Source organism: Taudactylus pleione, unplaced genomic scaffold, assembly GCF_031769625.1.
Source record: "Taudactylus pleione unplaced genomic scaffold, aTauple2 ptg000361l, whole genome shotgun sequence".
NCBI lineage: Eukaryota > Metazoa > Chordata > Amphibia > Anura > Myobatrachidae > Taudactylus > Taudactylus pleione.
The window spans coordinates 396618-422978 of record NW_028284762.1 but is presented as its reverse complement, the minus strand read 5'-3'; positions in this window follow the sequence as shown (position 1 = coordinate 422978).

Sequence of the window (26361 nt, the reverse complement as noted above, 5' to 3'; positions counted from 1 at the left end):
CTGGTTGCCAAAATACGGGAGACAAATGGTGTAGGGGTCCCCGTATTCAGCGCAACCAGCACTGAGCTCTGAGCCGGCCCTGGTTCTGGAAATACAGTGGGAAAAAATGCGTAAGGTCCCCCTGTATTTACCAGAACCAGCACCGGACTCTTTCTAGCGCGGGGGTGGGGGGGTGATGTCACAGCTAGGGGAGCCCTTTCACCGGGCCCCCCCAGGCGAAGCATCACCCATGACCGCTAGTCAGCCCAGGCTGGGATGCCTGGGAAGCTGGGAGCCCCCCAATAAATGGGTCCCCCTCTCCAGCTAACGCCTGCTAACACCTACCCCCTCTCCCCGTATCCCGTACGCAGCAAACGCCGGCTTCCTTCCCCCGGGCCCTGGCCCCCGCTACTGCCCGCAAACAACGGCCATCTTGGTACATCCAAGTGAAGCCACATTGGATACACCTGCTGGAGGCTCCTACTGTGGCTGCGCAACAAGTTGAAAAGTCCTATCTATTCAATGGCGCATTCTTGAGGTAATAGTTTAAAATTTTTACATTTCTAACTTACCTGAACCCAAAACGGCCCTACCTTGGCATAATAGCTACCTAATGAAACAAACCCCAAGTCTAAATTCGCCCCCTACCCTGAGTTATGCCTTCCCAAAGTGGTCCTAACTGAGAATGTCAGAAAAATGTGACAGTTGGAACTTTAGGTTACCCCTAAATCCTAATTTTTTATGTTTATGCCCTGTAATTTGGCATGCAGCACCAAGCGACAATTCTACCCACCCGTGCCAAATTTCAACTTGGTACCTCAAATATCTTTTGAGGTGTAGCCCCTTAAACACCATGCCCTCCCTCCGGAATTCTCTATGGGAGAATTGCAGTTTTTAACCTCAATATATGGGCACAACTTTGTCTAATATATATATATATATATATATATATATATGAATACATACATACATACATACATACATACAGAGTACCAATCAAAAGTTTGGACACACCTTCTCATTCAATGGTTTGACAAGACTGTTGGAAAACCATTCCGGGAGACGACCTCATGAAGCTGATTGAGAGAATGCCAAGAGTGTGCAAAGCTGTCATCCAAGCAAAAGGGGGCTACGTTGAGGAATCTAAAATATAAAAAACATATTTTGATTTGTTTAACACTTTTTTGTTTACAACAAAATTCCATGTGTGTCCTGTCATAGTTTTCATGTCTTCAGTGTTAATCTGCTATGTTGAAAATAATTTAAATAAAATAAAAACCATTGAATGAGAAGGGTGTTTCCAAGCTTCTGACTGGTACTGTATATATACAGTATATATAAATGTATATATAATGTGTGTATATATATATATATATATATATATATATATATATATATATATATATTAGAGATGAGCGGTTCGGATTCTGTGGAATCCGAACCGCTCCGAACATTGGGGATCCGAGTCCACCCGAACCCTGTTCGGGTGTTCACCGCCTGACTCGGATCCCCGTTCGGGGCCGAACGGCGGCCGCCTGATGTCGGATTCTCACTAGACAATCCGACATCAGGTCTCCTCGCGTGTAGGGCAGAGCGCAGTGATAGCGCTCTGCCCTACACAGACACAGACACACAGCCACCAGCGGCAGCTGTGTGTTTGTTACAGCAGCCAATGAGAGTCACACAGACTCTCATTGGCTGCTGCACGGAGGGAGCCGGCTGGAGCTCACACATGAGCTCCGTCTTCCGGCTCCCTCCTCAGCGTGTGACAGAGCGGACGGCGCGGGAGCGGGGATACAGGTAAGTTTTATTTTTTTTATTTTTTTGCTTGTCAAAGGTCCGGGGGCGTTACTGGGGGGGGGGGTCTGCACTACTGGGGGGGCTATACTACTGGGGGGGCCATACTACAGAGGGGCCTGCTACTGGGGGGGGTCTGCACTACTGGGGGGGGGTCTGCTACTGGGGGAGGCAATACTACAGAGGGGCCTGCTACTGGGGGGGGCTATACTACTGGGGGGGGGGTCTGCTACTGGGGGGGCTATACTACTGGGGGGGGGGTCTGCTACTGGGGGGGCCATACTACTGGGGGGGATCTGCACTATTGGGGGGCCATACTACAGAGGGGCCTGCTACTGGGGGGGGCTATACTACTGGGGGGGTCTGCACTACTGGGGGGGGTCTGCTACTGGGCAGGGCTATACTACTGGGGGGGCCATACTACAGAGGGGCCTGCTACTGGGGGGGGCTATACTACTGGGGGGGGCCTGCTACTGGGGGGGGCCATACTACTGGGGGGGGCCATACTACTGGGGGGGGCCTGCTACTGGGGGGGCCATACTACTGAGGGGCCTGCTACTGGGGGGGGGCTATACTACTGGGGGGGTCTGCACTACTGGGGGGGGTCTGCTACTGGGCAGGGCTATACTACTGGGGGGGCCATACTACAGAGGGGCCTGCTACTGGGGGGGGCTATACTACTGGGGGGGCCATACTACTGAGGGGCCTGCTACTGGGGGGGCCATACTACAGGGGGGGCCTACTACAGGGGGGGCCATACTACAGGGGGGGGCCCATACTACAGGGGGGGCTACTACTGGAGCAGCCTACTACTGGGGGGGCCTGCTACTGGGGCAGCCTACTACTGGGGGGGCCTACTACTGGGGGGGCATACTACTGGGTGGCATGCTAATGGGGGGCCTACTACAGGGGGGGCCATACTACAGGGGGGGGGGCATACTACAGGGGGGGCTACTACTGGAGCAGCCTACTACTGGGGGGGCATACTACTGGGTGGCATGCTAATGGGGGGCATACTACTGGGGGGGGGCCTGCTAATGGGGGACATACTACTGGGGGGGGGCCTGCTAATGGGGGGCATACTACTGGGGAGCATTCAACTGGGGGCACTGCATAGTGGACCGTACTACTAAGGGGACTGCATAGGGGGCACCACTGCTGGGGGACATTGTGTAAGGGACACCGCTACTGTGGGCATTGTGTAAAAGGGTCACTACTGTGGGCATTGTGTAAAAGGGGCACTACTGTGTGTCGTAACATAAATAAGAGACACTACTTTATGGTGTAATGTGAATCAGGCCCTATGTGCGGTGTAATGCTAATAAGATTGTGCACTGTGACTCCTAGGGCCGTAGCCCACTTTGTAAACAAGTACTGTGACTCTGCTGGCCGTACCCCACTGGGTGGGTGCACTACTTTTCATTTCTGCCACTGCTGTGTGGCAATGTGTCATAGATGTGCTTTATACTGTGGTGTCTGTGTCGTTGTGCCGCTGCTTTGTCGCTTAGTAACCAGTCAGCTCACTGCAACCTTTGGCCAATAATGTTGAAAACAATATTATAAGCTGTGATATGGTCTAAATTGACTGGAAATTAATGTTATTGAGGTTAATAATACTCTAGGAAGAAAAAAAAGACCAATTTATGTGATTTTAGCTTTTTTTGTCAATTTTTGTAAAAAAATCCAAATCCAAAGCCGGACGACGAATTAGATCCAAATCCGGCAAAAATGGTCCGGCGCACACCCCTAATATATATATATATATATATATATATATATATATATATATATATGAGGTATATATTTATACATATTAGCCAAAGTGCCTGGGTTTAAAATTTGAATTTATTAAGTATGTTTATGCGATGTCATCCAAATCCTTCCCAGATCAGTTACCACCCCTCTGTGAAGTTTTCATCCAAATCCATCCAGTGGAAGGCCCAGAACAGGCTCCCCGGGTGTAAGTTCTGCCCAGCGTACACCAACGGGAGGTCCGGCCAGGGCCTCAACCCCGAGTATGTCTTCTAGGATCCAAATCCATCCAGAGTGCAGCATGACCCCCCATTGGACCCGGCATTGATAAGTGTGTATGCACTCAGGGGCGCCGAGAGGGGGGGGAGCGGGCTTCCTGAGGGTCCCGGCGGGGGCCCGGGTCCGGTGCCGCTCCCCCTCCCTCACAGCAGCCCAGCACACAGCATCTGCTGAGCTGCAGTGGAGCAGCCACAGCAGACTCCTATGCCTGTGGGGGGGGAGCGATCACACTGATTGCGCCCCCCCTGGCTTTGAGCAGGGCTGAGGGGGCCCAGAGCGCCCCCCTCCCCAGCGGGAAGGGGGTGTGGCCACGCCTCCCGCAATTAGGCCTGCCGCGGCTCTCAGCGGACCTGTATGCACTTGCTGCACGCCGGGTCCCGCCGCTGGCGATATTGCGCTGGGTACACCGGCTAATGTGTACCCAGTTCTAAGCAATGCCAATTAGGAAAGCTAGTTTGTTATACTGATTGTCATAGTGATATTTGATAACTAAATGTGACTTTATTTTGTCAGGACTAGCAGTGAGGAAGCTGACCGGCATTGGGACCTGTACTTTGCATTGGAGATGATCCCCGGAGCTCCCTGCGGCCTCATAATACTGATACCATCTGGTGATGAACTTTGTACTTTTTAGTCTACATGCAGTATTTACCTAAGGGGACTAATATGAATTCTATTGATGCCACCGAGCAGATACAACATTAATATATATTATTCTAGGTATTTTGCAGCATGAAATTATACTATTATATCTGTGATACAATATTAATGTCTATTAGTTTGTGTTTTTAGTTTTAGCTATATGTCTGTTTAGGTTTAATTAACTTGTTTTTTGGGTGCAAGGAGAAGCCTTTGTATATATAGTTATATCAAAATGCAGATATTCTATTTCAACATTTCTCTACTTCAAATCCGCCCAGCCTGATCCTTTTGTAGTTATTTTATGGTTTTTAGCAGAGCTGTGCAAACAGCCAGTTTATATCTGACTTGCAGCAGATCTAAATTAATTAACAGCTAGCTGGGATACCCGGCATTGTCCGGGTTGAAGACTGGACCCTGAAGTACACCTGCAGCCTTGAATGGGGCCCGCCTGCAGTGGCACTGTGCAGCTGCAATCAATGTTCCCTGCTTTTTGTAATCTTCGTATGCTAAGCTTTGCCAGGATCAAATATTGCAGATTGATTATGCTGTTTACCACAGGCTGAATGTATTGAGTGCTGAGCTGCTCATGAGCCTGCCAGACACTCTACTAAGACCCCTGGGACATCTGCTGTAAGATTAGATAGTGAGTGAAATACTAATCATGTCAAAGTTTATCATGCATGCAAGCACAAAGGGCTGACCAACTCTGTATTTCATGTATGTGGCTGTTGGAAATTTGGTATAACACCGCACTTTGGAAGAGATGAGAGTGTGATAATGTGTATGAAGCCAGCCCTTCAGTCCCAGAACCTGTGTAATTTAAGAGTTTCCCGATTTTATGGGATTGTGTGACAGCGTGTGGTCCTGACGAAGTTTAAACCTAGTCAAACTATACCACCATGCCAAATTTGGTGGAGTTAGGTCCAAAACTCTGGCCGTAGATAAAGGAGACGCTCTCTCTCTCGTGTTTTAGAAACTACAGTATATGGTGCCTTAATAATAAAATACTATAATGGTCATTATCAGCAAGTTGTCAAAAAACATACAAAATTAATATGTGTAGCACCCCCAAAGTTATGTGGTCATTCCTATCTTGTGGGGATCTTGCATTGTTTTTTTTAAACAATTTCTTTTATTGAGACACTGCACATAAATACAATCAGATACAGCATAATAACAATCACGTGATATGTAAATATACATAAAGTACATTAGACATATAGATCATATTTGTTATGAGCATAATATAGTAACAGTGTGGCTATCAAGGAAGAAAAGAAAAACCAAAAAACAAATCAAAAACCACATAGACATATATATAGCTCATGATAACAGTTCTCCATCATATAAACACTGCATCTGTCCTAGTTATCAGAACACATTTTATATCAGATAATATTTAACACTTTCATCATCTGACTAATACTACCAAAAACCAGTAAATAATACTATAACAAAAACAAAAAGAGCTCTCTCCCGTCCCCCCCCCCACCCCCAAAGGACCCCCCACCGTCCGTGCCTGATGAAAGCACATTAGGTCGTGGTAGAGTTGATGTCTATTGGCGCATTATTTCCAACAGTCTGGAGTAAAAACCAAGATGTATCCTTTACACTACAATATATGTGGCGCCGCACGTCGAGGGATAATGTGGATATATATGATTCCCACATATCAAAAAATTTCTCCACTTTCTTTTCCTTCTCCAAGACTACCTCTACCCAATCCATACGAAATATATTATATAACTTTGTCTTGAATAACACAAAAGATGGGGAGGAGGTCGAAATCCACTCCTGCAATAATGTTTTACGAGCAGCAGCGCTAATTGCCAACAACAGTTTTCTGCTTCCTTTACTAGCTCTTGTGTCTGTAGGTATAATGCCAAAAATAGCCCACTCTGGAATGAAAGGGACATAATTGAGTAAAGCTGATTCCGCATATCGTTTGATCCGTAACCAAAATCCTCGAACTATTGGGCACGACCAAAAGCAATGATATAAGTCCGCATTATCTTCTCCGCACCTATAACAGCAATGAGAAGCCGAACGTCCCATTAAAAAACTTCTATGCGGAGACAAATAAGCTCTGTGAAAAATGTTTAGAAACATCTCCACATATATTGTTGATGTTAAAGATTTACAGGAATAATTAAGGGCAGTCAATAACTCTTCCGTTGTATACAGAGGAAATTTTTGAACCCACTGCGAAAGTCCCCTAGCATTGGACGCGTGATCCAAAGATATTTTAAAATACTGATAATAATTAGAGATAGCTTTCTTGAGTATTGGAGGCCTGGAAAGAAGGTCATCTACTGGATTATTCCAATCTTCCGCCACAAACACCTGTATTACTGAGTTGATATAATGCTGTGCCTGCAGGAAGGCCACGGGGAACCCCAACAAAGCATTATACTTTTCTACAGCTTCGCTAAAAAACAAAACCCGACACGTTTCTTTATCTACCAAACAGCCTATTCTCTGAATGCCGCCCACTCGCCATATTGTGAATGGATATGTCGCCTGTCCCGATTGAAAGTGTGGATTTCTTACTAGAGGAAGAAATAGTGATTTGTGCGAGTTAAGGCCCGCCTCTTGTCTTATCAAGTGCCATACCCATTTAGTATTCCATAATAATGGATTATTTTTAATTGCAATTGGTAGCTCCTGGTCTCGGGAGTGAAGAAACGTAATCAAATCGCCCTGATCTAAAAATTCTCGCTCAAGTGAGGTATTGGCATAATTCTCTGATCCATTTATCCAATCCGACAAATAACGGATCATAGCTGCTTTATTATATAATCTGATGTCTGGAAAGCTTATTCCTCCATTCAATTTGGTTTGTTGTAATTTTAGCAAACTAATCTTAGGCCGCTTGCCATTCCATATAAAGGACCTAAATATCTTATTTAATAGAAGCAGATCCTTTACTGTAATGAGCAAAGGTAGGATTTGAAGCGTGTACATTAACCTTGGAAATTAAATCATTTTGATTAAGCTTGCGCGACCCATATATGACAGAGTGATGTTCTTCCAGCCTTCCAATTCATCCGAAATTTTTTTTATAATGGGTCTATAATTAAAAGGATATAGATTTGCCAAATTGCTAGGAAGTACAATACCTAAGTATGCAATCCTGTCTTTGGCCCATTTAAGTGGAACATCGCTTGGCGAACGTGGCTGTGAACTGCGCGAACCCAAGTAAAGTGCCTCTAATTTACCAATGTTCACCGCAAATCCTGATATTTCTTCAAAACTTTTCAATAGCCCCAATATATGTGGTAAGCAGTCATGAGGATTTGCAATGTAAAGCAGTATATCGTCTGCAAATGCTGTTAGTTTTATTGTTTTAGAACCAATCTCTATCCCCTTAAAAAGATCATCATTCTCCAGTATTATGATCAGCGGATCTATAGCTAGATCGAATAAGAGGGGTGAAAGAGGACACCCCTGCCTCGTACCTCTGAACATCACTATAGGTGCACTAGTACAGCCATTTATCATTAGGGACGTCTTTGGGGATGAATAAAGATATTTGATCAATCCGATAAATGAAGAGTTGAACCCGCGCATTTGTAGCACATTAAACAGATGGGGCCACAACACTGTATCAAAAGCCTTAGTTGTATCTAAACTTAATAGAGTGTTAGTGGTAATTGGAGATGCCCCAGCTGATACTGCCACCGCAGCAATAGCCGCTCTAACTCCTCGAACTGAATGGCGCCCTTTTACAAAACCCAATTGATGAGGAGTTAGTAATTCTGGTAAAATAGTTTGTAAGCGACTTGCCATAATTTTAGCTAATAACTTTGTGTCCGTATTGAACAAACTGATAGGTCGGTATGATTCTAATTTTTGTACATCCTTTTGAGGCTTAGGGATCAAAATTGTAGTCGTATTTGTAAAATATGGGAATGGAGAATTGTTGTCTATTATATCATTAAACAAATCCACTAAAATCGGGGCCATCTGATGTTGCAATAATTTATAATATTCGTTTGAATAACCGTCTGGGCCTGGTGATTTCCCGAGTTGTAACTGTGAAATAGCCGACAGCACCTCATCCAATGTTATTTTCCCAGAGAGTGCCTCCTGTTGTTCTATAGTTAATAAAGGCAACAAGTCATCAGGGATCAAAGCTTCATGTCGAGACTGATCAAAAGGAAGATCTCTATACAAGTCCCTATAGTACTCTTCAAACTTATTTATAATCTCTTTATTCGTAGTGAGTAAAGTATTAGTATGCGGATCTTTAATGGCTGTGATATAAGTTCTTCTACGCCAGGGCTTAGACATGTTAGCAAGCAACTTTCCAGCCTTGTTCCCCCATCTGTAAAATTTATGCTTCGTGAACAGTACATCCTTTTTAGCTTGGGATAAAAGGTGCGATTCTAAGAGTTGTTTTGCCTGAACATACGTTTCCCTAGAAACATCAGTAGGGTCTGCTATATAATTTTGTAACGCTAAAGTTAGAGCCTCCGACATTGATTTATACAGAGCTACTTCAGTCTTCCGTTGGGACGAGACAAAAGCTATGATCTGTCCCCGCATTACAGCCTTTGATGCACCCCAAAAAATTGCTGGTGTATCCCATGCCTCTATATTATCGTCTTGATAATTCATCCACTGTACTAGCAGGTGATCTTTAAATTTAGTGGATTTGTACAAATATGACGGGAACCTCCAATGTTTCAAGCCCCTCTTTGACTGCGTTAACCTCAAATAAATTGTAATGGGCGCATGATCAGATATTAGAATTGAGTGCAATCTGGAATCCTGTATGCTAGATACTAAATTATCTGAGACCAGAAACAAATCAATTCGCGACCAAGATCTATGGACTGCAGAGTAAAAGGTGAATGATTTATCTGTAGGATTCAATAGCCTCCATACATCTGTAAGTTGATGATTTGCTTTAAAAGATTGGAATTGTCTCCATATTGCCATATTAGACGATTGGGGAGTCGGTTGTCTGTCTATTGAGGGATCCGCCACTATCAATGCGTAGTTAGTACGTTGCGCCAAGATGTTCATCACCCTTCCTATGAATTCTTGTGGTGAAATATTCGGTGCATACAAGTTTACCAGAGTATAACAGGTACCCTGAATCTCTACATCAATAATCAAAAATCTTCCATTAGGATCAGCAATGGTATTTATAATAGAATATTGCAGATTCCTTTGAAATATAATGGCTACCCCTCTGATCTTTCTATTACAGCTAGCCTTAACACATTCCCCTATCCATGGGGCCCTCAAAGTGGTAATATCTCCCTCTGCCCAATGCGTTTCCTGCAAGAACATTACGTCAGACTTAAATTTTTTTAAATGAGTTACTACTCTTTTGCGTTTAATAGTAGAGTTCAAACCCCCAACGTTCCAGGATAAAAATTTCAGCTTATCAACCTGTGACCCAGTGTTACCTGTATTTATATCGTTAGACATGTCTTATCCAATACCCTGTTGTGGGACAAAACAGTCTAAGAACAAAATTGAGTTAAAACGCGGCACTCCGTCCCAGCAAGCGGAGACCACCTTTTTTGAAGAATGCGAGCCCTCCGGCTCCGGAGACCCCCAGCGGGGGAGAGAGAGAACGAGAGAGAGCCAACAAAATAGAGAATTTAAATGAAAATAATAAAAATGAAAAACAAACCATAAAAAATAGATGCATTATAAATTTCTGCGCCGTGTCTCTTACACCCTTTTCTTCTATTTTCTCTCCAACATTTCAATGTGGTGTTCATCACTTGCAACCTGTGATTCACACCTGAACTACTCAATAGCACTTATAAAGTAGCAAACAAAACTTATATCAGTACAGTAGAAAATCTTTACCAAAACGAGGAATGCTCCTTCATGTCAATCAGACATTATGGTATTCAGTATTAGTTTCTCGTTTAACAAAATAACATCAAATATAAATGCATAATCTACTCTCAGGGATGATCGTGGTTACTTAACACTAATTTAGAGAATGACTCTAATTCTTATCAGTTATCCCATCATCTATTTGGTGATTGTTGCGGTGAGCGCTCCCTGTCTATACCCACACCAAAATGACGCTTAGCAATCTTAGGATCTGAAAAATATAATGTTTGACCCCCATCCTCCACTCTTAGTCTGGCTGGGTATAATAGAGCAAATCTAGTGTTACGCTCATACAATAATTTGCACACATCTGAAAACTCCCGTCTTTTCTGTGTTACCGTTGCTGAAAAATCCTGGAATATGAGCACCTTAAAACCATCTACCATTAGTGTGGGTGTCTTTCTATATTCAGCAAGTATCCTTTCCTTCATTCGATAGTCTAGATACTTTGCAATTACCGGTCTGGATCGTGAGTTAGGTGCTGGTCTTTCTGGACCTATTCTATGGACCCTTTCTACGTGAGGCAAAATGGAATCCTCCGACAAATTTAGGGCTGCAGGGATTTTGTGGGCTACCAGTTGAACCAGAGCCTGACCAGTTATTTGCTCAGGTACCCCAATAAACCTCAAATTACTTCTTCGAAGTCGATTTTCCATATCATCAATTTTGACTAAAAGCGACTGAACGCTTTCTGCTTGCGTATCTATATTTTGTTGCATATCATGGGAGCGATCCTCCACATCGCTAACTCGCTGTTCTAAGGTAGCGAGTCTGGAGGTGTTTGAATCTATTTTGGCAAGTGCAGCGTCAAAAGATGACTGGAGAGAATCCAGTTTTTTATCTATTAGAGGCATTAGTATTTTAGAAATTTCCTGAGCAGTTTCAGCAACCGATGTAGGACCCTGAGGATGATGACTGATATTTGCAGCCTCCTCAGGTTCCACATCAGCAGTGTCACTATGTGATGGAGAAGGAGGAACAACTTTAGCTGGAGTCTTAGATACTTTGCCCATTTTACTTGTCGATCCTTGTGAAGATGTAGCGGAGGTAGATTTACGGACGTATCTGTCCATAACCTAATGAGAGATCCCTTGAAAATTCTACCCAAGGTAGATCTTTAGCAGTTAATAAGGTCAGAAAAATTCCAAATTTCCCAACAGGACACTGAATTAGCAAGAAATAAAGCAGGGTACAGGAGTATATGTGCACTAACCTCCCCTAAGTTGTAGACATGTTATAGAGATTCAAAAATATGCATCACTCTGTCGAATACCCATGTCTTATATTCTGAACAATAGTAATTGAACTACATTCCTCTATATAGTGAAGCCTTAATAAGATTCCATGTTACACCGTGTTCTTAAAAATTGAAACTAACAAAATTTGCTACCGTTACTGCCAGTATGTGGTAGCAATGCTATTTAGATAGTTTGTGAATTGTTTATAACCTAGAAGCTAGAATTAGATACTGTTGTTATTCACTGTAACCAGTAGATGGCAGCAATGTACTAATGTTAGATCAGAGATAATACAGATAATAGCCACAATTATGTCTTCACTGTTCAAAGTACGATATATTAAAAGCTCACAAAATGAAAAACAGCAAGTATAAATATTTAGCTGTGTTACTTATCAGATTTTCAGTATGGTATAACAAAGTCCAGGATCAGGATCAGCCAGACTATTAGTCAAGTGCAGCAAGCCAGGCACCCCGGCCTCCACCCTCTCCCAGGTCAGCAAAAATAGAAAGTCCGGTCATCAGCAGTCCAGGGTCAGAATCAGCGAAACCTCCTTAGCACACAAAGACAGCGGTGTGAGAATAAAATTGGCACCTTGGCTGGCGATCAGCGTTGAGAGAGAAGCCGAGGGGGTCGGATAGTTATTACGATTGGTCACCAGCCAGAAAGATTATTAGGTCAAATAGCAGACATTGATATTCCAGTCTGGTTTGTAATAGCCAGAATTTCTGGCTGGTAAGGTTCAGTTTCTTTCTGTAGAGCTGTGTGGCCAGGGGTCAGATTCGAAGGTCACAGCCGTGATAAGTAAGCGCCGGGGCATTAAACTTTGGCCGCTATTCAAATATGTGACTGTCTAATGGAGGTTACATCGGGAGTACTCTGTCTTTCTTTACTAGATCCCACATCTAGAGATAATGAAAGGCAAAATGTCTAGTGTGAGTCACCCCCAGCACAGTCGTTTATGTGATATGTTCTGGGATAGTAGCAGCGTTCCCCAACTGTACTCACACACGCGCCTCTCAATCCACAGGAGCCCATCCTGCGCCCGACAAACAGTGCGATCACAGGGGAGAGCAGGGGACCACGCCTTCAGCCCCACACAAAGCTGTCAGGTGAGTAGATCTCCCGCCGCTGGAAGGTAAAATCCCCCCGCAGCCAGATCCAGCAATCGGAGGCTCCAGGCTGGCAACAGCGCAGTGTAAAGTCTCCAGGGACCAGACGGTTAGATGGGAACTTCACGTGTAGCCGCACCACGAGGTCCCGCCGGCGCCAAGTTTACACAGCACACCCGCGTGTGACCGAAGCAGGATGTCTGGGGTCGCCGACAGGTTGCAGGTAAGTGTCACCTCTTAGGCAGGACCGGAGGGCAGATGCAGGATACTCCGCTTGGCAAGCCGCCAGCTCTCAAGCGTAGTTCGCGCCGAGCAGGCTGCCTGCGTTCATACAGGCCATCTAAATTGGTGACCGGATTCCGGTGCAATCAAAAGGTGCTCCTTGGTAATGAGGGTATCTCCAGGGTCTCCAAACAAATGTTATCAGGAGAAGCCCAGAAATCAAGAGGTTTTGCAGGATGGTACTGGATCCAAAGCCTTCAGAGAGGAGCTGAACTAAAAAGCGGCCATGCTCGATGCCCCGCCCACCGGAAGTCTCAGGGATCTTGCATTGTTATCAAGCAGCCCCAGTAAAAAAAAAAATATCACTCTACCATAGTAAGTTTATTGTCAGGGTACATTATTCCCTATGGAGTCCCAGCCAGATAGATAGGGTGAACACTGCCTGACCCCTGTCATTTCTGGCTGTTTCAGAGCAGTGTCAAGGAGGTAATATGCCCATTGCCGGACAGCAACAGGTCCCCTGGCTGGAAGACCCTGGTTTACCAACCAATGGTCATCCCTGTTCTTTGACTATATATAATAAATGACTGTGCTTTCAACAACACTGACAGATCCACAGAAGTGAATACAAAAACAGATTGTTTTATTTCTCTAAAAGACATAAATATGTTTTACATGGAAACACAGCTTAAAATATATATATATTAGGGGTGTGCACCGGCTACTTTTCGTGTTTTGGATCTGGATCTTTCTTCGTGTTTTGGATTTGGATTGGTTTTGCCAAAACCACCCTTCCGTGTTTTGGGTTCTGGGTTTTGTGTTTTGGATCTGTATTTTTTTGAAAAAAAGCATAAAAACAGCTAAAATCACAGAATTTGTAGGTTTTTCTGCTCCTATGCTATTATTAACCTCAATAACCTTAATTTCCACTCATTTCCAGTCTATTCTGAACACTGAACACCTCACAATAGTGTTTTTATGTCCAAAAGGTTGCACCGAGGTAGCTAGATGACTATGCTAAGCGACACGAGTGGGCGGCACAAACACGTGACCCATCTAGGAGTGATACTACAGTAGCAGACAGGATGGCAGTTTGAAAAACTAGGCCCCAAACTGTACATAATGCAAAGAAAAAAAAGAGGTGCAAGATGGAATTGTCCTTGGGCCCTCCCACCCACCCTTATGTTGTATAAACAGGACATGCACAAACCAATCATTTCAGCGCCAGGGTCTGCCACACAACTGTGGCTGAAATGATTGGCTCGTTTGGGCCCCCACAAAACAAGCTGGCAATTAATCTGTCCCTGCACAAACTGGCTCTACGGAGGCAAGATGTCATCCTCATCCTCCTCATCCTCATCCTCCTCATCCACCGATTCCTCACCCTCTTCAGTGTGTACATCTTCATCCTCACAAAGTATTAACTCGTCCCCACTTGAATCCACCACCACAGGTCCCTCTGTACGTTCTGGAGGCTGGTCTCCCTGGAAGAGCTGATAATTAATTTTGATGAACATCATCTTCTCCACATTCTGTGGAAGCAACCTCCTACGCCTTTCGCTGACAAGGTTCCCGGCTGCACTAAACACTCTTTCGGAGTACACACTGGAGGGGGGGCAACTCAGGTAAAATAGAGCCAGTTTGTACAGGGGCCTCCAAATTGCCTCTTTTTCCTGCCAGTACAGGTATGGACTGTCTGACATGCCTACTTGGATGCTGTCACCGATGTAATCCTCCACCATTCTGTCAATGGTGACAATATCATATGCAGTGACAGTAGACATGTCAGAAATTGTTGCCAGGTCCTTCAGTCCGGACCAGATGTCCAAACTTGGTCCTGCCTGCCCTGCATCACCGCCAGCGGGTTGCTTAGGATACCTTAGTTTTTTCCTGGCAGCTCCAGTTGCTGGAGAAAATGAAGAAGGAGCTGTTGACGTGTCACGTTCCGCTTCAGCTGACAGTGTGTTCACCAGCAGGTCTTTGCACCTCTGCAGGCTTGTGTCGGCCGGAAAGAGAGACACCACATAGGCTTTAAACCTAGGATCGAGCACTGTGGCCAAAATGTAGTGGTCTGATTTCAACAGATTGACCACCCTGGAATCCTGGCAAAGCGAATGAAGGGCTTCATCCACAAGTCCCACATGCCGAGCGGAATCGCTCCGTCTTAGCTCCTCCTTCACTTTCTCCAGCTGCTTCTGCAAAAGCCTGATGAGGGGAATGACCTGACTCAAGCTGGCAGTGTCTGAACTGACTTCACGTGTGGCAAGTTCGAAGGGCTGGAGAACCTTGCACAACACGGAAATCATTCTCCACTGCGCTTGAGTCAGGTGCATACCCCCTCCTTTGCCTATGTCATAGGTGGATGTATAGGCTTGTATGGCCTTTTGCTGCTCCTCCATCCTCTGAAGCATATAGAGGGTTGAGTTCCACTGCGTCACAACCTCTTGCTTCAGGTGATGGCGGGGCAGGTTCAAGAGTGTTTGCTGGCGCTCCAGTCTTCGGCACACAGTCGCTGAATGGCGAAAGTGGCCAGAAATTTTTCGGGCCACCCAAAGCGTCTCCTGCACGCCCCTGTCGCTTTTCAGAAAATTCTGCACCACCAAGTTTATTGTGTGAGCAAAACATGGGACGTGCTGGAATTTGCCCAGATGTAATGCCCGCACAATATTGGTGGCGTTGTCCGATATCACAAATCCCCAGGAGAGTCTAAGTGGGGTAAGCCACTGGGCTATGATTTCCCTCAGTTTCTCTAAGAGGTTGTCGGCGGTGTGCCTCTTACTGAAACCGGTGATACACAGCGTAGCCTGCCTTGGAACGAGCTGGCGTTTCTGAGATGCTGCTACTGGTGACGCTGCTGCTGTTGCTGCGTAAGGTGATACATCTACCCAGTGGGCTGTCACAGTCATATAGTCCTTAGTCTGCCCTGTTCCACTTGTCCACATGTCCGTGGTTAAGTGGACATTGTGTACAACGGCATTTTTCAGGACACTGAGGACACTTTTTCTGACGTTTCTGTACAGTCTCGGTATCGCCTGCCTAGTGAAGTGGAATCTAGACGGGATTTGGAACCAGGGACACACTACCTCCATCAATTGTCTAAATCCCACTGCACTAATGGCGGATACCGGACACACATCTAACACCAACATAGCAGTCAAGGCCTCAGTTATACGTTTTGCTTCAGGATGACTGCTGTCGTACTTCATCCTCCTCGCTAAGGACTGTTGGAGGGTCAATTGTTTAGTAAAAGTAGTGGTGTTCCTACTTCCTCTCTGGGATGATGAACGACTCCCAGCAGCAGCAACAGCAGCAGCGGCAGCAGTAGGCGTAGCAATGCAGGATCCTCCGGAGGAATCCCGGATAGGAGAGTCAGTCATGCCAGTGACATGGCCTGCAGGACTACTTCCGATCCTGACTAAGGAGGAAATTGACGAGGAGGGAGTTGACGGTGTGGTTTGCAGGCGCTTGGATACAACAGGACAACGGGATTTAGGTGTCCCTGGACTGCTTACGGTCTTAGCCAAAGTTTCTGAACTTGACAGTAACTTTTTATGAATGCGCTGCAGGTGCCGTATAAGGGAGGATGTTCCTAGGTGGTTGACGTCCCTACCCCTACTTATTTCACCTTTACATATGGTACATATGGCAAGACAGTTGTTGTCCAGATTTGGATAGAAATATTGCCAGACCAAAGAGGTGGAATGTTTGATCTTCTGCCCAGGCATGACCGTGATGGGCTTTTTCATCCCACGGACAACAACTGTCTCCCCCGGAGCCTGATTTAAACAAACCACATCACCATCAGAATCCTCCTCGCCAACTTCCTCCTCAGCGCCAGCTACACCAGTATCCTCATCCTGTTGTACTTCAACAGTGACATCTTCAATTTGCATATCAGCAAGTGGACTGTGGGTGCTCCTTTCAGCACTTGCAGGGGGTGTGCAAATGGTGGAAAGAGCCACCTCTTCCCGTCCAGTGCTGGGAAGGTCAGGCATCGCAACCACCACCACACTTGGACTCTCCTTGGGGATTTGTGATATCTTCTTAGAAAGCACAGTTCTTCGCTGTGCTTTTGCCAGCTTAACTCTTTTTTGATTTTTTTAGTGGGAGGAGGGCTTCCATCGTCATGTGAAGCTGAACCACTAGTCATGAACATACTAGGGATCGACCTTAGCCGTTCCTTGCCACTCCGTGTTGTAAATGGCATATTGGCAAGTTTACGTTTCTCTTCAGCTGATTTAAATGTTTTTTTCAAGGTCATTTTCCTGAACTTTGTCATTTGGGATTGTATGTGCCCTCTATTATGACATTGGGCATCGGCCTTGGCAGACGACGTTGATGGCATGTTATCGTCTATGTCATGACTAGTGGCAGCAGCTTCAGCACTAGGAGGAAGTGGTTCTTGATCTTTCTCTATTTTATTTTTATCGGAGAAAGTTTGGTCCTCCATTTATGTTATATTGATTTGATATATACGTGCGGCTAAACACAGAAAATATTTTTTTATTTTTGCTGGAGAGTAGTGTACTTTGGGGGTTACAGCACCCTTTAACGGTCAAGCCAGCCGGCCCTTTACTTATGACACAGGCGCACGCTTGGCACTACTTTGTTGATGCACGTGCGGCTACTGCGCACACAATTCACAAACACAGAAAAAATATTATTTTTTTAGCACTTGGGGGGAGCACCCCTGATGGACAGAGCACCCCCTGGACAACACTACAGCACCCCTTTAGGACTGGGACACTGCACAGGACTTTGGAGTGGACACAGCCCCTATGGACAACTGACTGCACAACACAGTCCAGCCAGCCCCTATGGACTTTGAAGTAGTGGACACAGCCCCTATTAACAACAGCAGCACAGCACAACACAGCCAGCCCCTATGGACTTTGAAGTAGTGGACAACAGCAGCACAGCGCAGCACAGCACAACACTACTCTGCACTACACTACACTACACTACACAGCCCAGCCAGCCCTAACTCCCACCCTCCCTCTTCACTGTCCACAGCCGAGTGAGAAAATGGCGCCGACGCGGGTACCTTATATAGGATCCAAAACCCTCGAGACTCGGAAGGCGGGAAGATGACGTTTTGCCTCGATTTCAGAATCCGAGTCAGGCAGGAAAAGTCAAGTCTGACTCGGATCGGACTCGGCTCGGGGGGGTTCGGATTTCAGAAATCCGACCCTGCTCACCCCTAATATATATACATCTGAACCAAATCAGAGATCAATGCTACCTATAAAAAGCAGTTTAAACAGGAAAGTGCCCTTTAGAGATGACGTGTGAGCAAATTCCAGTGTGGGATAAAAGGATTTGGGTGTGTTATTGGATTACACTCAGCGTCTCTTTGTGGGTTTGTAGAATGCAGCATACAGGTGTTATTTGCTGTGTTTTAGCCACAAAAATATAATATATACAGTATGTAAATTGGTTATTTCTAATCCAGAATGTTTTAATGACTGCAGTAGCTTCCAAAGGATATTGGGCCTCATTCAGCAAGGAACGCAGTTGCTTATATGCACGCAATCGGCCGATTGTTGCAATCTGGGCATGCGTGTGTGCCGCAGTGTGCGTGCGCGAATCGGTCACTGTGATGGGGACTGCGATCGCAGAGACTACGCAGACCCATCGCAGAGTGATTGACAGGAAGTGCTGTTTGTGGGTGGTGATGGGGGGGTGGTCGGCAAAAAACACAGGCGTGCCAGTGCGTTTCAATGCCGTTGCAGGCGCGCGCATAAATTATCTACTGCGATTCCAAACGAAGCCTGAGCGTGCGTGGAAGTTAGCAGGGCTTGTGCAAGTGTGCGTGAGGCTGCAATGGAACTCAATTGTACCGATGGTTTCGCATTCTTGCTAAACATTATGGATGTGTGTAAGGTAAGGTGGGCGTCCTTGTGTGGTGCAGCGTCGGCATAGCGATCGCAATGGATTAGCATACTATTGCAGTTGAACTGCGTGCGTAATCGCTATTTTGGATCGCAAGGTCTCGTACGCACATGCGCACAACTAACCGTACGCATGCGTGGTTTGGAAATATCGGATGCGTACGACCGAGCGCCCACTTACGACCGACTCTAAATGAGGTCCAATGTCTATTGATTAAACAAAAATATACAGCAACTAATGGCTGTGTGACCTATTAGTCTCACTGGCATATGCGAGTAATATACAGCGGACTGGAGATAGCTCAACCACTTTGTCACTGGCCCGCTGCGTCTGGATGGTACTCAGGAGCTCCTTCAGACATGCTCGCGAAGATGCAAACGCTTGCTGCTCGCAGTGCGCGTGCATACCTTAGTGAAAGTTCACACTGCGTTAGCTCGCTGCGCATAGACTGCCCAGCAGAGTGAGTGACAGGGGAAGCTGTTTGTAGGTGGTAACGGGCTGGCCAATAAAAACGGGGGAGTGGAGGTGCAAACGCAGGCATGCCTGAGCATCTCAACGGCGTTTTAGAGGTGTACATAATTACAAGACAGCATCATAGTACACGTCACCTGGCTGGTTTTTACACTGAACTGCTCACAGTGCTTGCGGCAGGGTATGGTCAACCTCAAGCGCTGCGATAGCATCCGATGTTACCCGTTCTACCGATGGTTGCATACACTTCCTGGACATGAAGTGCGCAAGTGGGCGTTTTAAGACAGGCTGGTGGGTGTCTGCATACACTATGTGGTCGCTCTCTAAGAAATACTGGGCGTGCTAATGCATTGCTGTGCAATGGCACTGCCTACGCAATTTGCATACACATCGTGCGAGTGATCGCATCTAGCGAGCGCCTCTGAATCAGCTCCTCTGTTCTAGAACGGGTTTCTAGATAGCAAATCAATAGCAGGATGGACTTGGGGAGTATAGGGAGTTTTCACAGACTTCGTTGCTGGTGAAGTGTTGCCCGCTTAATCGCTTGTAGGACTGCCGTGTCTGTGATGTACTCCGTCTCAGAGAGATCTCCCGATAGTGGGTGTTGAGATAAGTGGTCGGTTAGGCTCCTGGTGTTGGGACTGCTGGCTGGCTGTGCTGCTAGCGTGCAGCTCGCTGCTGTGTGTCAATTGGCTCAACGCGTTTCTGTGTGTTCATACTCCTTCGTCAGGTGGCCCAATCAGAACAGGGGGGGGGGGCTTTACGGGTGTTGGGGGCGAAGCTATGCTCAGTATCCTGGAACCTTGAAGAAAAAGAACATTCAGTTATGCTGTGTTCCATTGATGGAGGGAAAACTATCTGGCTCTCCCCCATCGTTGGTAAAACATTTTACATCAGCCATAAATCGTTATGAGCCCCTCATACCAATGCAAAAACAACCAGAGGAGATTGGTGCTCTGCAGCAGCAAGCAGTGTCCCTTTGCAGCTCGATGCGCAACCAGTGACAATCCCAGGATTTCTAGAGGGGGGGTTTCCAAATGCTTGATTATAAAGTAAGTGTGACCAGTCCATGAAGAGAGCATAATTAGCACTTAACCTGCTATAATATACGTCATACGAAGTATAGTGTATGTAATCAGTCTGACATATACAGGGCCAGCGATCACAGTATTCCTTTATATGCGGCAGTAGGACCATCCTGCCCGAGCCAAATGTTTTTATTTCAGATGTGGACTCCGTTTCGTGTTTATATATAGAGTATATGTACATATTGGTCTCCTTAGGTATTGGATAGTGTATTATTATACAGTATTAATAATTGACCCTATAGATGATCTATATCAGTGCACCCCTAACAGTGCATGTTTTCCAGATCTCTAAGTTGGTGCCCAAGTGTATTCATTACTGGCTCACACATTTTAAAATATCAACAGGTGCTGCTAATTATTTAATTTGCAACATTAAGGGGATCTTAAAAACATGCTATTTTAGTATTATATGCTATTTCTATTGTGTTCATCATGGTGTGGGCTGGGGGAGGGGGGTTTCCAGGCAACCAGAAACCCCCCTTGGTTTGCCTATACCTGCATCTTTATGCTATTGTCGCAGCCAATGTGCTCCCTATTGAGACACCCTCCGGCTGTGGCACTAATCAACCGCTGTGTCTATTAAGACGCACCATCGGTCGCGCCATCTGAGATTGCACCAGGTCTATGGAGTCAGTGCAACTGCGTCTTTAGACTGCGACACGCCCGTGTCTGGCTAGCCACACCCATATTACCCCCCAAAAACGCCCACTGAGATCCCCAGCTCTTGAATCCAAATTTGTTCTGCCCCTCCTGGCAGTAACCACCGGGAAGCATACACGACTGAAAACATAGGCCGCTTGCGCGCAGCATCGACACTACGTGTGCCTCTGAATGAGACCCTCAGTTACAGGTCGGACAGAGCTGCAGAGCCGCATTTCACCAACACCTGCAGCATTACTCACCTCTGACAGAAAACCAGTAAATCATTAAATGACAAAACTGCAAGGACAAAGAAGCTGACACACAACGGGAAACAATGGCACATGGAAAATTCACTGGGAGATAATTAAACATCAGGCATGTGGAAACTCTGCGTAACCCTCACAGCCTGTGGTGAGTGCATTGTGTATATATCCTCTTACCTGCTGGTCATATCCTGCAGCCGCTGGGCGAGATTGCTTGCTCCAGAATAATATCTGATAAGTACTATAAATATAGGATATATAATATGTAGTAGAAATCAACCACAATATGCAGAAATGCATTTTATATATATATATATATATATATATATATATTTATATACATACATACAGTCAGGTCCATAAATATTGGGACATTGACAGAATTTTCATATTTTGGCCTCTATTCGCCACCACAATGGCTTTGAAATGAAGCAAACAAGATGTGCTTTAACTGCAGACTTTCAGATTTAATTTGAGGGTAATTACATCCAAATCAGGTGAACAGTGCAGGAATTACAACGGTTTCTATATGTGCCTCCCACTTTTTAAGGGGCCAAAAGTAATGGGACAAACTAAACAATCCTAAATCTAACTTTCACTTTTTAATACTTTGTTGCAAATCCTTTGCAGGCAATTACAGCCTGAAGTGTGGAACGCATAGACATCACCAGACGCTGGGTTTCATCCCTGGTGATGCTCTGCCAGGCCTCTACTGCAAATGTCTTCAGTTCCCGCTTGTTCTTGGGGCATTTTCCCTTCAGTTTTGTCTTCATCAAGTGAAATGCATGCTCCATCGGATTCAGGTCAGGGGATTGACTTGGCCATTGCATAACATTCCACTTTTTAGCCTTAAAAAACTCTTTGGTTGCTTTTGCAGTATGCTTCGGGTCATTGTCCATCTGCACTGTGAAGCGCCGTCCAATGAGTTCTGAAGCATTTGACTGAATATGAGCATATAATATTGCCCGAAACACTTCAGAATTTATTCTGCTGCTTTTGTCAGCAGTCACATCATCAATAAATACAAGGGAACCAGTTCCATTGGCAGCCATACATGCCCACGCCATGACACTACCACCACCATGCTTCACTGATGAGGTGGTATGTTTTGGATCATGAGCAGTTCCTTTCCTTCTCTTCTCTTCCCATCACTCTGGTACAAATTGATCTTTGTCTCATCTGTCCATTGTTAAGTTCTGAATTTGTTGTGGACCCGGGGTGGTGATAGAAGCAGACACAGGAGCAGACTTAAATGAAAAAGTGGGGTTTTTAATAAGGGAGAAGACATGGGAGTGGCAAACAAAAGTCCAGGTATAGCACTAAAGTGCACTTGATAACTGTTGTGAGGGTTAATGAACAAATGTCCAGGTAGTGACAGGCAGAACAGTTCAGTATAGGTATGGTGAGCTAAAACAGAATGCAGGCTTGATGAGCTGTAAGTGAATGCAGGTTTGGTGAGCTGTAAGTGAATGCAGGTTTGGTGAGCTGTAGCTGATGCAGACAGAGGTAGTGAAGTCCAGCTGGGAATGAAATTAAACAAGGTGCAGGGAAACAGCAGGTTCAGGTACTCTGGCAGGTAGAAAGGTATATGGAGGAGGTAGGGGAATCCAGCAGGGTTTGGAGCAGGTTAGGAAAAGCAGGCTTAGGCAATGAATCCAATAGACAGGTTTAAGCACAGGAACACTCTCTCTCAGCTCTCGCAGAGAAACACGTTGCACTGGCAATGCAAGGGAGCTCTGAACTCCCTTAAATCCCCAGTGCTCAGCCGTGACTGGTCAGAGAGGAGCATGTGACACACCAGGATAGGGCAACTAGGTCACATGTCCGGAGGCAAGATGGCAACGCCCATGCCAGAATGGAACGGAAGCACCACCAGGCCTAACCAGACCAGAGTGACAGTATGCCCCCACAGAACCACGCACAGCCAATGCTCTTCGCCAGGCACCACCGCCACTGCCAGACGCCCCTCGCCATAGCGTCCTCACAGGTATTACCCGTCGACTACCATGCCGAGAGACCCTGGTCGTGACATCCATAGAATGTTGTTCCAGAACTGTAATGGCTTTTTTAGATGTTGTTTGGCAAACTCTAATCTAGTCTTCCTGTTTTTGTGGCTCACCAATGGTTTGCATCTTGTGGTGAACCCTCTATATTCACTCTTGTGAAGTCTTCTCTTGATTGTTGACTTTGACACATATACACCTACCTCCTGCAGAGTGTTCTTGATTTGGCCAACTGTTGTGAAGGGGTTTTTCTTCACCAGGGAAATAATTCTTTTGTCATCCACCACAGTTGTTTTCCGTGGTCTTCCGGGTCTTTTGGTGTTGCTGAGCTCTCCGGTGCGTTCTTTCTTTTTAAGAATGTTCCAAACAGTTGATTTGGCCACACCTAATGTTTTTGCTATCTCTCTGATGGGTTTGTTTTGATTTTTCAGCCTAATGATGGCTTGCTTCACTGATAGTGACAGCTCTTTGGATCTCATATTGAGAGTTGACAGCAACTGATTCCAAATGCAAATGTCACACCTAGAATCAACTCCAGACCTTTTACCTGCTTAATTGATAATGAAATAACGAGGGAATAGCCCACACCTGTCCATGAAATAGCTTTTGAGTTGATAGTCCCATTACTTTTGGCCCTTTAAAAAGTGGGAGGCACATATAGAAACCGTTGTAATTCCTACACCGTTCACCCGATTTGGATGTAATTACCCTCAAATTAAATCTGAAAGTCTGCAGTTAAAGCACATCTTGTTTGTTTCATTTCAAAACCATTGTGGTGGGGAATAGAGGCCAAAATCTGAAAATTCTGTCAATGTCCCAATATTTATGGACCTGACTGTATATACTAAAAATATATCTATAAAATATACTCAATAGAATTTATATTTTAAACATTTATAATGTATTATTATATAATAATATTATATTATATTATAATATAGCTGTGAAATCTCATCACGTCCACAAGAATCATCACAAATATTGAGTGGCGTAGAAGCCACTAATTGAAACCTGCATTGTCCCTCCGGTTTATTATCTATATTTGCCAGAAGTTGTTTTCACCATTCCAGAGTAATTAAATTCTCGCTTCTTCAGTCATAGGGCCTGGCTCCGCTATTATTTGGAATAAATTCTTTAGATGTGGATCAGCTTTTCACACATTGGGAAAAATGTGCTACTTTGTCTGCAGTTTCCGCAGTAGCAGCTAAATTTGGTTTTTAGCTTCTGAAGGGTTCATTTCTTTTTTTTTTCTGTTTGTCCAACAGCTATTGTATTATGCCAAAGTTCACAATTAACTGCTTTCTTACTGGTCAAAATTTGCTGTGTCAAGATGGATGCGTCAAGACATTGCTAGACACCCCTTCTCGTCCAAACTGTTTAGCATTGATTGTATAGTGTTATGTGTTTTATGTACAGTTCTTAAATGTCACACATGCTCACACTATTGTGCCTTTCATTTGTGTACTGTCAGTTGTGGAATATGCCTCCTCTCATTGAGTTCCCTACTACTTTAGCAGACATGCTGGAGCCAAAAAGCACAGGGTGCCTACAAGTGAGCTGAGGACTTGAGGCAGGTAAACGGTGAAATGTCAGAGTGGTTTAAACAGACGCCTATGCCTATGCAGAGGAGTCTCTCTCTCCTCGGCAGTGCTGACATGGTTTCTGGCTACGGTTAAACTAGTGGTAAGGTGATTAAGGTTTGGCCCGCAAGTGGTCATGAAGTCTCCACAGACTTTGCTGCTGTGTGTATCCAACAGAAGTGGGAAGACCTTGAGCTCAGTCCCTACCACATGGTTAGAGGAGTGAAGGTATATAACCACCTGATGTTAGTAGAATATGAAGAATGGTCAATGTACATTAAACTAGTATATCTGAAGGTATATAACCACCTGGTGTTAGTAGAATATAAGGAATGTATCTGGTAAGAATAATCGCTATTCTAGGAGGGATTGTGGATGTTTATTGTTTGATCTTTGTGAATGTAGTTCTTTATGTTTTGAATGTATATGGTACACATTAAGGAAGGGATTATGCCACTATTTCCCAAACACAGTCCTCATGGCCCACTCACAATCCAGACTTTAGGATATCTCTGGGTAAACTAATTGGGCTCAGATCTCCCTTCATTATCTCTCCATGTAAAGGCTATGCTATGGGGCAGAGCAAATTGCAATGTAAATATGCACTGGGGTCCAACCACTCTCAGGTGCTACCTCAAATATAGGCAAGCATCATAGCTGAAGAGAGGGGTGTGCGATGACCACCAGTGCCAGATTAAGGTCTACATGGGCCTGGAGCTGAAATTTGTGAAGGGCCTATTGTGTGCTGCTGCAGGCGAATGTGATAACGTCTGTGGCAGTGTGACTAGTGATGTGGGGGCATGCCTAGTGTGTGGATGTGGTCTACACAGGGGGTGTGGCTATATCCATGGGGGCATAATTGCCTCCACTTTTAACAACTTTATAGTTGAGCTATAACAAAAAAGGTTATTTTTTTGTGAAAGGGCAAATACAGCTGCCATCCGCGGCCTGCGGCACCTCTGAAGGCTATGATTATTCATCATCACTCCTCATTGATGCAGCAGCTCCCTATATACACACACACAGAGACATATATATATACCAATGGGTTGGGTACGGAATGCCGGTGCTCGGGATCCCGCCAGTCAAAAACACCCAATGCAGGCATCCCAACAGGGTTAGGATAACAACACTTGTTGGTCAGTATCCTAACCCTCCCACCCCGCTGCCTAATACTAACCTCCCCCCTTAGTGCCTAAACCTAACCCTCCCTACTTAGTGTCTAACCATTCTCCTAATGCCTAACCCTTACCCCGGTATTTACAGTCGAGATGCCGAGACCAGGACTCTGACAAGTGTCGGGATTCCAGCGCTGGCATTGTAAGCGCTGGCATCCCGACTATCGGTCTAATGACCGCATCCAATACCAATCAAAGCGGCACTCTGACAGCGATTATGGATCACACAGGACCCCAAAGATGCTTTTAACGTTTCAGAATTCTATACTTAGGTTGTTTCATCATGAAAGAACCTAAAGCCTGGTACACACTAGGTCCACGTTTGGCTGACCCGCAAACTATTTGACGATTGGTAAGT